A 10,575-nucleotide genomic window follows, 5' to 3' on the forward strand; every position below is an offset into this window, starting at 1 on the left:
ACTCTCAGGAGCACCCCAAAAGCTGGGGGAGGCCACAGCCTGCTGCATCGTTTATGTTTCAGTAATATGTCTTAGCAGTACCGTCTAACCTTTACCTCTCTCACTTCAATGAGGATACTAGAAAACTGTTTTCTTAGACAGGTTGTAGTGTTGGGTGACAAAAGTGGAGCGCTGAGTGTGCTGCTGATGTTTCAGTCAATGCTGCTACCAGGATATGAGTGATATTTTTAAATTCCACTGGTAGCAGAGAGGCTCTTTCTCCCTCTCTGGACAGTGGGGAGGGCAGAAAGGAAGAGAACACCTGGGCTAGGTCATTGGTGGGAGCAGACAGACAGGTCTCCCACAAAAGTCTGAATGGCTGAGGTGGCAACTAGTTGCATTGTACAGAGCTGAAGAAAAGCCGTTGTGCCTCAGCTCCAGGGATAATCCTGCATCACTGGTAGGACAATAGTGTAACACAGAGGAATCCTTTCCAGGTATCAAGTGGAGGATCTAACCCACTTGGCTATGTGAATTCATTTGTACAGAGCTCTTGTCTTGCAGGAGATGTTGTCTCTGGCAGGGATGAGCAGTTGTTTGCCATCCATCTCTGAGATGTAAGGTAGAGATGTGGGTAGACTTGCCCCTCCTTCGTCTGGATGAAGAATCTATGAGTAGGGAAAGGGTCTCAGGGTCTCCACCGACATTTGAAGAGTCTAGGTCAGAACTATCTTAGCTTGGTTTAGATAATGAATGAAACCAAGTGAAGAGGAAGCTCTTGCATGGTTGTGTTGACTGAAGAAAAGGGAGGATAGGAGGGGGAGGAGGTGGTGAGGAATACAATACACTTCTTAGCCTTGGAAGATCCAGTTGTCCCCAGGAGGTATACACAGTGGAAGAAGTTATAGGAGCACAAGTTATAGGAGAGCTACATTTCAGCAGTAGCAGTAGCAGCAGCATTTCTCCAAGTCTCTTAATGGTAGTATGGAGCCAGAGAAGGAAGGGAAGACAACTCTGGGTTATTTCATGACTGCATCCTGTACAACATGGAGGAAGGCAGGATGTACCTGTGTGACTCATCCTGTTCTTCAGGGACATTCTTGTCTGGAGACTTCAGGGTATCTCAGTACAGTGCAGCAGCAGTAGCAGCAGCAGCCACAATCATTATCCCTGCCCCCAGTGACCTTTCCAGAACAATGGTGTATTGTTGATTGTTCCAAAGTACTTAGATTTAGCTGGGACATTTGATACTCAAATCCAGCATCTTGCTTTGCTGGTAGGAGTGGTTTAAGGAATGCAACCCACACCAAATATGTGGCACAACTCACTACACCAGTGCACATGGATGTTCAGCCCTGGTGAAATCTCACCCTCTAACATCAAGAACTGGGAAAAGAGGTGTTGAATCACAGGCTAGATGTTGTCCTTTGCACCAGGAGATGTGAGAGTCTGGCAACAGGGAAATTTCATGCACAGAGACTCTTCGTGGCAATCAGCAGACCTTTGTTGCTGATGGCTGAAGTACCTGGTCTGTTGTGAGCAGTTAAAAATCCCATAGCTGTGCAGGAAGGAGGCAGCCCCATTCACTGTTTTGGGGCTAGCACACTCTACGCCAAATGAGACCTTTTGCAGGGAGAGAGAAATTGTTGCTCCTTTGAGATCAGCTGAACATATGTAACAGGGTAAAGATGTTTCAGCAGTACCTCAGAGCCCAAGTCTGCTGGATTCTGCGAGGTGCTGTGCAGACAGGGCAAAAAGCCTGCTCCTGCTGCTAATGAAAATTGTAACCAGGAAAACTCTCCAAAGCAAATGACAGTTTATAATTTGCCATTGATTTATTGCAGTGGTGGGTGCATGGGGGATTTTTCCTGCTAAATGCACACCAGGCTGTTCGAGGGTACACATTATATGCAGTAGAGTACTTGCATATTCATAGCACATTACATATTAATTTCATTCACGCACAGGATTGGTTACAAGTTTCTCGCTTCCAATGCAAACTACTGGCATCCTCAGACAGTACCGCTGAAGTTTTCTACCAACTACACCTGCTCCCAAAGTGGGGGTTTGCCCTCCTTTGGGGGGCTATTTGAGTTGGAGGTCTCAACCTCCCGCTACCACAATTACCTTTGCCCTACTTCCAACTAATTTTCTGTAGGTTGCAACACCTTATCAGCTTGTCTCCTCTTGGCCAGAACTTTCTCGCTTAGAGGCTTCTTTCTGCCTAATTTAGATAACGGTGCTCTTATCATTATCTGTTCTTTGTTTCTCAAGGTTGACTCCCTCGATTAGAAGTGCTTTCATTCATCAGTTTTGACAACTGGAGAGGGTGGGTCACCTTGACCTAAACTTTGTGTGTGACCTGACCTTAGTGTTAGCATATAGTTAAACACTAAATCAGAGTTCGGTAATTTGGGAGTTTAGACAACACTGCCGTGAAGAGAGACTAGGAAGTGTGTGTGTATAAGGAACTGATATATTGATAACTGCCTTAAAAATTGCTTAGAGCACAAATTCAAGTGGAATTGGTGCAAAGCTGTTCTGCTCAAATTGAAGAGGAACTGAAACAAGCTGCTGCTGCAAAGTGAGTGCCTGTTGCCCAACTTGTTAACCACAAGGTGGTATAGGATGTGAAGGCTTTAGGTCTTGTGAAGGTGAGATCTAGCTAGTTCTTCCTGGAGGTAACTTCTGTGGTAACATAAGGCAACTGCTCATGTGCACAGCAGTGGCTGTCTAAACCCCTCAAGACCACCGGTGAGGACCCCTGGTGACCTTGCACAGATAGACCACACTCACCCTCGCTTTGTATGTAAAGGAGTAGGCGTCCTCTCAAGAGCATAAAGCTCGAATCGATGAAAACTCGGCTGGGACCCCCACCACCAAGACACCCAGGGTGAGGAGGACCAGCAGGACACTGCTGGATCCATGGATGGTGATATGTCTTTTCTCCCCTCCCCACCTTTCTTTTTATTGAATAGTGACCAGATCTAAGTAAAAACATGTGGCACGGGGCTTGCTTATCCAGGTAAAGTAATCACCATTGAGCTATCATATGTAACCACAAGCCTTGTATTTTGTATTAATAATTCAAAACTGGTTGGTTGGTGTCGTTTCACCTTAATTCAGTCCAATGTTATCATGAACTTGGTCGTTGGTCCCAAAGGGAGGGAGGTCCTCCTTTCGGGTCACAACAGTGAAGCCTGCTAGAAAGGATGCAGCAGTACAAGCCTTCTGAAGGCTTTTAAATCAGCCATTGAAATATAAAGCTTTGTAACTTGAGTATTTCAGCCTAGAGCCAGCAAAAAAGATGTTAGGGAAAGAAAAATCAAAGTAAAGGACCATACATGAGAAGCTGCAGAAGTGATGAGCTTCAGAGATAAAACTGATCCATAGAACAGGCTGACATAGGGTCTGAAAAATGAGGCTAACAACATTTCTGAATGGGTAACAAATAGTGCATGGCAACTTGCCATATATTTACTATTACCCCTATATAATCACATGGCATTTGGCTCAGGGTCATGCTGAAGCTCCTACTTGCTGGTTCTGGACAACTGTCCTGTCATTTACCTTTTAAAGACTGGACAAGATGAAGTGTTAATGCACTGCCCACCTTAGTCTGCAACACCTTAAAATGTATGAAAATCTAGCTATTGTGGTTTTTTTCTCTTTGTGAAAATTGTAGGAAATGTGGTGCGTATGTAATTTTAACTCATCTCCTCTATTCCATAATAAATATTTCCAGTAAAGTTCTTTTACGGCCAGTTTCTCAGAATACTCTGGTTTTCTGAAAGCCAATTTTCTTACACATGCCTGGATCCCAGCTTATGTTGTCAGTGATCTGCAACATGCTCACAGAATAGTGGATTCCTGAGAGAAGCAGAGCAACGTGCTTGCAGAGAGCTGCGCAGAAATTTGCCTTTTTTTCTAGGGACCCTTGAGAAAGTGCCAAGGAGTTTGTGCAGCCAAGGCAACTGCTGGGTTAGAAAGCAGAACTGGAGGAAAGGACTCAGCAGGCACACAGCTGGATTTCCAGTCTTTTTTATTTGGCAAATCTCAAGATTTTCACTGAGTATTTTGTCACACAAGCACATAAACATGCATTTGCCTCATTGCATCCCACTTACCCTGTGAAATACAACTTTTAGACCACTTTGATCAAGAGCTGTGGAGCAGTAAATTGTGCAGAAATGGGAAAGCAGCTGAGTACTAACAGGAAGGCAGCATTTGTGTGGAGATAAGTGGCCTTTTGCCTTCTAAGGGTGGACCTTAGTGTCTGTGTACATGGACCTATTGCACACCTGTCTTCTGAGAGCCTGTTGCAACCTTTGTGAGCCTTGTCTTTTAGCATCTTGATTTTTTTCTCAGGTAAGTACATTATTACCCTAGAAGGATGCCTGTTTCCCAATGGGCCACCTTCATGCTTGCTGCTTATTCATTAGCAGAAAGCACGACCCTGCAGTTTGTGCACAGGCACAGGGGAGGGCAGAGGTATCACTGCTGTTAGGGGTCCCACAAAGCATTAGTCCTACTACATGTTGTTGGTGAGACAAGCGCCTTCACAGGGTGAGATCCTAGGCTAGAAACACAGATGTTACATAAAATATACATGTTACTGAGGCAAATACCCTCAATTTTTAATACATGTTTGTAAATAATAATTTATTCTAGATGTCCCAAGCCAGAAGCATCTAACTTACTAGCACTGAAAAGATGGCAGTTCATGGGAGAAAGAAAAGCAGCATATTGCACAGCACCTCTTTCATCTTCTTGTGGCCATATGAATGAGTAGCTTGGCTCTGAAGTCAAACTACTTTTCATCCCAGACTACACCTTTCACAATGACTTCTTCCCCACATTTCATTATGGGCCACAGAAGTGCTGATTTCCTCCAGTGCTCCCAGTCTTTCTTGTCCACGTGCTCTAGGCATTGTGTCAAGCTTTCCCGTAGGTTCCACACAGCTTTAACCGGTGGGTCCTGAAGAAGCAGCAGACAATAAATTCTGCAGCACTGCAGTATGAACTGTCTTTGAATGGAATTTTTTGAGTCAACACCAGCTTGCTGAAAATGAAGTGAGAACAGTTTTCAAAGCTTTGTAATGTTATGTTGATATAATGTTACATTGCCTCTCTGCTCTTGCTCTGTGCAGCTGCTCCACATGAACTAAGCACTGAAACACTTGATTTTTCAAAGCTGGTGGTACCATTTGAGTGGAATAGGCAAGTCCCAGAATCAATTTAAAGGTTCTTTTATTTACCAAGTACTGGCTTATGGAATGTTTCAGCATCCAGCAAACGTGTATTTCCTCAGACAGATCTGCAAAGAGCTTGATAAGGCTGAGCTTTCGGAAAGGCCCAGCAAGCTGCAAAAGGAGGAAGCTGCTCTTTGGAAGCTTCATATATATATGTGATATATATGATATGGATATATTTCCCAGAGAAAAAACACTATAGTCCATTTGGATAGCAAGTGTCAGGGCTCTATGTGCATCAACAGTCTCTGCAAGCTTTCCCCTGCCTTTCCAGGGGTTTGGCCACTTGTGTTTAAGGTCAGCTCTGACATAACATGGCCATATACCCTTGGATTTGACTGTTGTGAAAACAGCCAAGCTGGCAGAAAGGGTGGTGTGAGAAGGAGCTATGAGAAGCCTTACCTCCACCCACATACCTTTCATCACTCGGTCTGAGAGCTGGTCCAAGCTCAGCGGCGGCTGGGTGCTTGCCTGAGCTGTGATGTTGGGATGCCTGTGCCTAGCCTTGCTGGCCCTCACTCACAAACCAATTTCCCAGCTCAGTCTTGATGCGTCTGATTACTGTGGGTTTGCCTGGTGATCACTGGTCTGTGGCTGACCTGGATCACTACCACCAGCCCTGCTTTTTGCACCTTGCTTGGGTCTGGTAGGACTGTGCCCTCGTGGGTGAGGGCACTATCCTGCTGTTCCCCACTGTTACTGGCACAGCTTTGTATCTCCCTTACAAGGTTATGTGTGCTTCTATGCATGCCTGTGAGAATATTTTGGGAGTATGCGGCTGGAAGACCCTCACAAGTGGAAAACAACCCCAAGCAAAAGGGAGACCTCCTGCTTTTTAAATACAAAGCTGCACAGACATGCCAGAAAATTGAACCACTGCCCCTGTTCATGGGCCGTATCCTTACTCACCATGACAATTTGACCGTAAAACTCTGGGTGCTTTTGGCTGCAAGAGTACTTGAAGATATTCCTTATGTCTTGCACCCCCCTCTACAAACCAAGCACAGCACAAAGTGAGCTGTTAGCATGTGGTGTGGCCAGCAGTGCGGCCCCCAAGCACTGGCAATTTTTGTTTCTCAGATTGTGTCAGTCAGCAATGGAGAAGTCACTCATTTCAAGCTTTGGAGGAAGGTACCATAAAAGCAACACAGGGCTGGAAAATGCTTTCTGCGCTCATATGTGCCTCGCCCAGCTGAACAATTCAGTCACGCAGTATATGTCTATGTATCATGGGACATAGAAGGGTTGCTGGAGCTTATCTTTCCACACCCCCACCCCTCTCAGCTCATAAGTTATTCCCACTATCATTGCCAATACATTTGGAGCAGTGTCCTCAGCAGAAGCTAAGTTCTAAATGAATGGCAGATGGCCCTTTTATCCCACTGCCTAGGTCCAGTTACACAGAAACACAGAATACCTGTTCAGTGTTGGTCGTGGCATCATTCAAAGGTGGAATGTCAAGAACTGTGAACGTGTTAGTTGCTCTCTGCTGTATATCTTTCTCACAGGCATCAAACAGCTTCTGCAGCGCAAAGACAACAGCTGATTACAGCAGCAATCACAGTGAAACAAGAGGCATAGTGTGGAAACCATGTGCTGAAACCACATCTGCATTAAATTGTAGGGCCACCGATGGATTGAAAGATATTCTCAATACCTGGGAAATAAAATGTCTCATTGAACTGTTTGCATGTTGAAGCCCATTCTTCAGCATCTGCAGAGCCTTATTATTGTCACAACCAATGCTAATAATGGCATCATCTCAACTTTATCATTTAACTCATACCATTTTGGTATTTTCCTTCAGATCCCCCCAGAATCAGACCAGTGAGTCAGAACAAGGTCTTCCATCTAGTACTTAAAGCATTAACAATAAGGAAACTGGACTATGTTTCCCCACTTTTGCTTAACATGGGTGAGATACGGGACTGAGATTTGAATGCACCCTTCTGAAAGGCAGAAGGAAGCAAGTCACTGTTAGTTTGCTTTCTACAGCAGGCCCTGATGGACTGGAAAATCAGAGACCCAAACTTAGTCCCCAACCCTATCTGATACAGAAATACTAATGCTCAAAGCCTGTTATACTGGCTATACCACATTGATCTGGTAAGAGTCAGATCAAGAAAATGGACACGAAGAAACCTTAATTAGCTGCTGCCAGTTCTATATGAAATATATGGAGCTGTGGAAGCCCTGAATTTTTCCCAGTTTTGTAGCCTGAGCAACTCATCTGCAGCACAACAGTCAAATGCCGAGGGTCTTTCATTGTCTCAGAGTGCTTGTGCATGTCCATTGCTTTAGACAGGAGCTCTTTGTTTTTAGGGCATGAAGGATATTAAAAAACTTAGCTATGACAAGATGAAACAATGAATAAATGTAACTATTTTGCAGCATGTTATGAATCTATTCCATGAATCCCATGTTTTCTACAAAGCACTTAACTATATTATATAGCTGGCAGGAAGCTTTTATGGGGAAAATAGTGCTTTCTCAGCTCAGTTCTGCATGATCACAGGGGAATCTGATCAAAGAGCAGCATTTTGACTAAGTCATTGTAGGCTGGCTTCTTTTATTAACATGTTCACCCTGGGAATGTCTCCTTCCCTTTCCAGAACAACCTAAGCCATCTTCTAGAAATCAGTTACAAAGAGATGCTGGCAGGTTGGAAGTCTGGGGGGAAGATGTCTGGTCAGAAACCGAGTCCCTAAGGACTGGAGGAAGCAAGAAGTATGGGGCTCTTCAGTGTAGAAACACACATAGCATCAGAAATCTGAATAAATACCTTACCTTGACTCTAACATTTTGATCTTGTCTTTCAGCTTCTTATATTCCTCTTTCTCCTGAAGCTCTGTTTGGATGAACCCTCCAGGAAGTGCTCTGAAACAGATATCTTGTGCGATCTCTTTATTTGTACTTAGACACTGTGACAACTGTGGACTGGCCCTTATTGAATAGTCTGAATTCCAGCAAAAAAGCTGTGAGGTGGAAGAGTGCAAACGTCCAGAAAAAGTTCTAGGAGAGCTTAACCTCCCCTGAAAGCCCCCACCTAGGATTTATGCTGAAATAAAGGGAGAAAAACTATTTACATCAGAAAAAAGGGAGGCAGGGTTGAGAGGAACCAGAGGTTGAAGGCTTGAACAGAACACAAGCGTTCTCCACTTGTTAGAATCTACTCATCTTTTCTCTAGTTTTCTCCATTTTTAACATCAAAACACTATCACCAAATATCCCAGACTCTCCAGAGAGTTCTGTTCTCCTGGATACCCAGACATCTGCAGAGAAAGGAAACATCAGTCTCCTGTTCCTCCAGTGCATGAAATTGTCCCGTTTCCAATGCCCAGTCTTTAGATGATACCACTAGAGTTTAAAAAAGCTGTTTCTACACAATGATCCTGGGTTGATTGCAGACTCACATCCTAAAAGTGCTGGGAAGTTTTTGCTTTTTACCATTCACCAGAGGTTTTTAGAGATTGTGTCTTCTGTATTACAGATCTCAGAATGAGTATATGCAGCCCTAATATAAAGGGGACCTCCCATCCCATGTTTCTTCTCCCCCCTTTCAGAGTAAGCCATACCATCTTACATTCATATTCTGATCTTGTGAATCATCTCATCAAGTTTCTGCTCTTTCAGTTAAATTACTTTTATTATTACACTTTTATTACTTTGCCTTACATCAGCCCACACCTCAAACTTGAAGCACCCTGGAAGAGAACTCCAAGGTTCCAGAAAGTCAGAGTATTCCTTCACTACCAGGCTATCCATGACTGCACACCTACAAACCCTTCATGACCCCACAGATACTCCAGCCACGATCAGAAACTAAAATACCACAGCCTGTATTCATGGAAATCCCAACAGGAAAGCCTCTTCTCCACAAAGCTGTGCAGGATGAGTACAGAGTTCATTCACTCCTGGCCTTAGTCACTGAGAATGATTTATGTTAGCATTTTATCCCCAAGATGCTATTCATTAGGCTATAATTTATTTTTCTTTCCTCCTGACTAACAATTTCCCTCCTCCTTGCCAAGTACCCTTGCTACTATGTCTTTTGTCAGCGCTTGCCTAGTTCATAAGAGGGCAGTTTTCACAACAAAATCCCAGGACTGACTCTGCACATCTACTCAAACTATCCTCAGAGCTGCTTTTACTACCTCCCCTTTCTATATTAGGCTGGATGCCATTATATTGAGGGCTGCTGTTAAGGTAGGCATTCCATATTCAGAGTATTTGCACAGAAGTGAAAGTTCACCTCAGAACATGACATGTTTTGATGTCACACAGCCTGGTCATGTACCCTGATCTGCATTCCAAGACAGCCCTGTTTCAGAGGCCGTTCATGCCTGGCCATGACAATGCAGTCAAACAGGAGAATGAAATTTTGGTCTGTCCTGCAGGGCAGAGCTGTGATAACCGAGGCTTGAGTATGTTTCAGTGACAATTGCAGAAACTGTGATTTCCCCCGTTATACATATTCTTAACATAAAGAATCACATTACTTGTGGGAACTATCCTGAGACTGTAGTCAAGTATCAACAGAGCCAAACCAAACTCTTCTGTTGCTGTCCATCCATCTATTGGGGAAAAAAAGAAATAATAAGCTACATTAGAGTCACTAAGCAAGTATCCATTAACGTCCTAAGAAATGCACAGGCTAACTTCCTCCCTCCAATTCCCAATCAATCTGTAGGGAACAAAAGAATAGAGACCAAAACTTAAAGCTGTGCTTTGCCAGGTGGGTGGTTTGTGATTCTATGAGTTAGCACCAATAGTGCAAATAAAATACTCTGAAAGTGTAAGATCTGCATGTTACGTGGTGCAGATTAAAAAGGTTCTGTGAATTGGCTCTGGATTCCCAATATCAGATTACCAATGGCAAAATTCATTGCTAACTCACAGCCATCCTTGTGTCTGTCTTATTTGTAATCTTCTCTTCAACTTGTCCTAGGGTACACTAGTTGGAGTTGCTCATCAGGGACCATGCTAAACACTGTAATTTCTGGTCACCAGACTCACCTTATTTCTTCTTCCATCTGATCCACTCTTTTTGCTAGATCATAATGTGAAGCCTCTAGCCTTGAGGTTATGTCTCCAGAGACTGACAGCTGCCTCAAGTTATCAAACACTTGTCTGAGGGAAAAAAAGGGAATTCTTATAATGAAGGGAAAAAAGGTCACATACTCTAAGCAGGTACCTTATTAAGGACAGCACTCAGTGGAAGCTCTATGGCTACATCTATGCTAGCAAACAGATCACCAAGACAGAGGCTCCAGGGCATGTGATGGCCCAGCACACACCTGGATGCAGTTTTGGCACAAGTGAGATAGCACTCCTCCAGATTATG

Source organism: Falco cherrug, chromosome 5 (assembly GCF_023634085.1).
Source record: "Falco cherrug isolate bFalChe1 chromosome 5, bFalChe1.pri, whole genome shotgun sequence".
Classification (NCBI taxonomy): Eukaryota; Metazoa; Chordata; class Aves; order Falconiformes; family Falconidae; genus Falco; species Falco cherrug.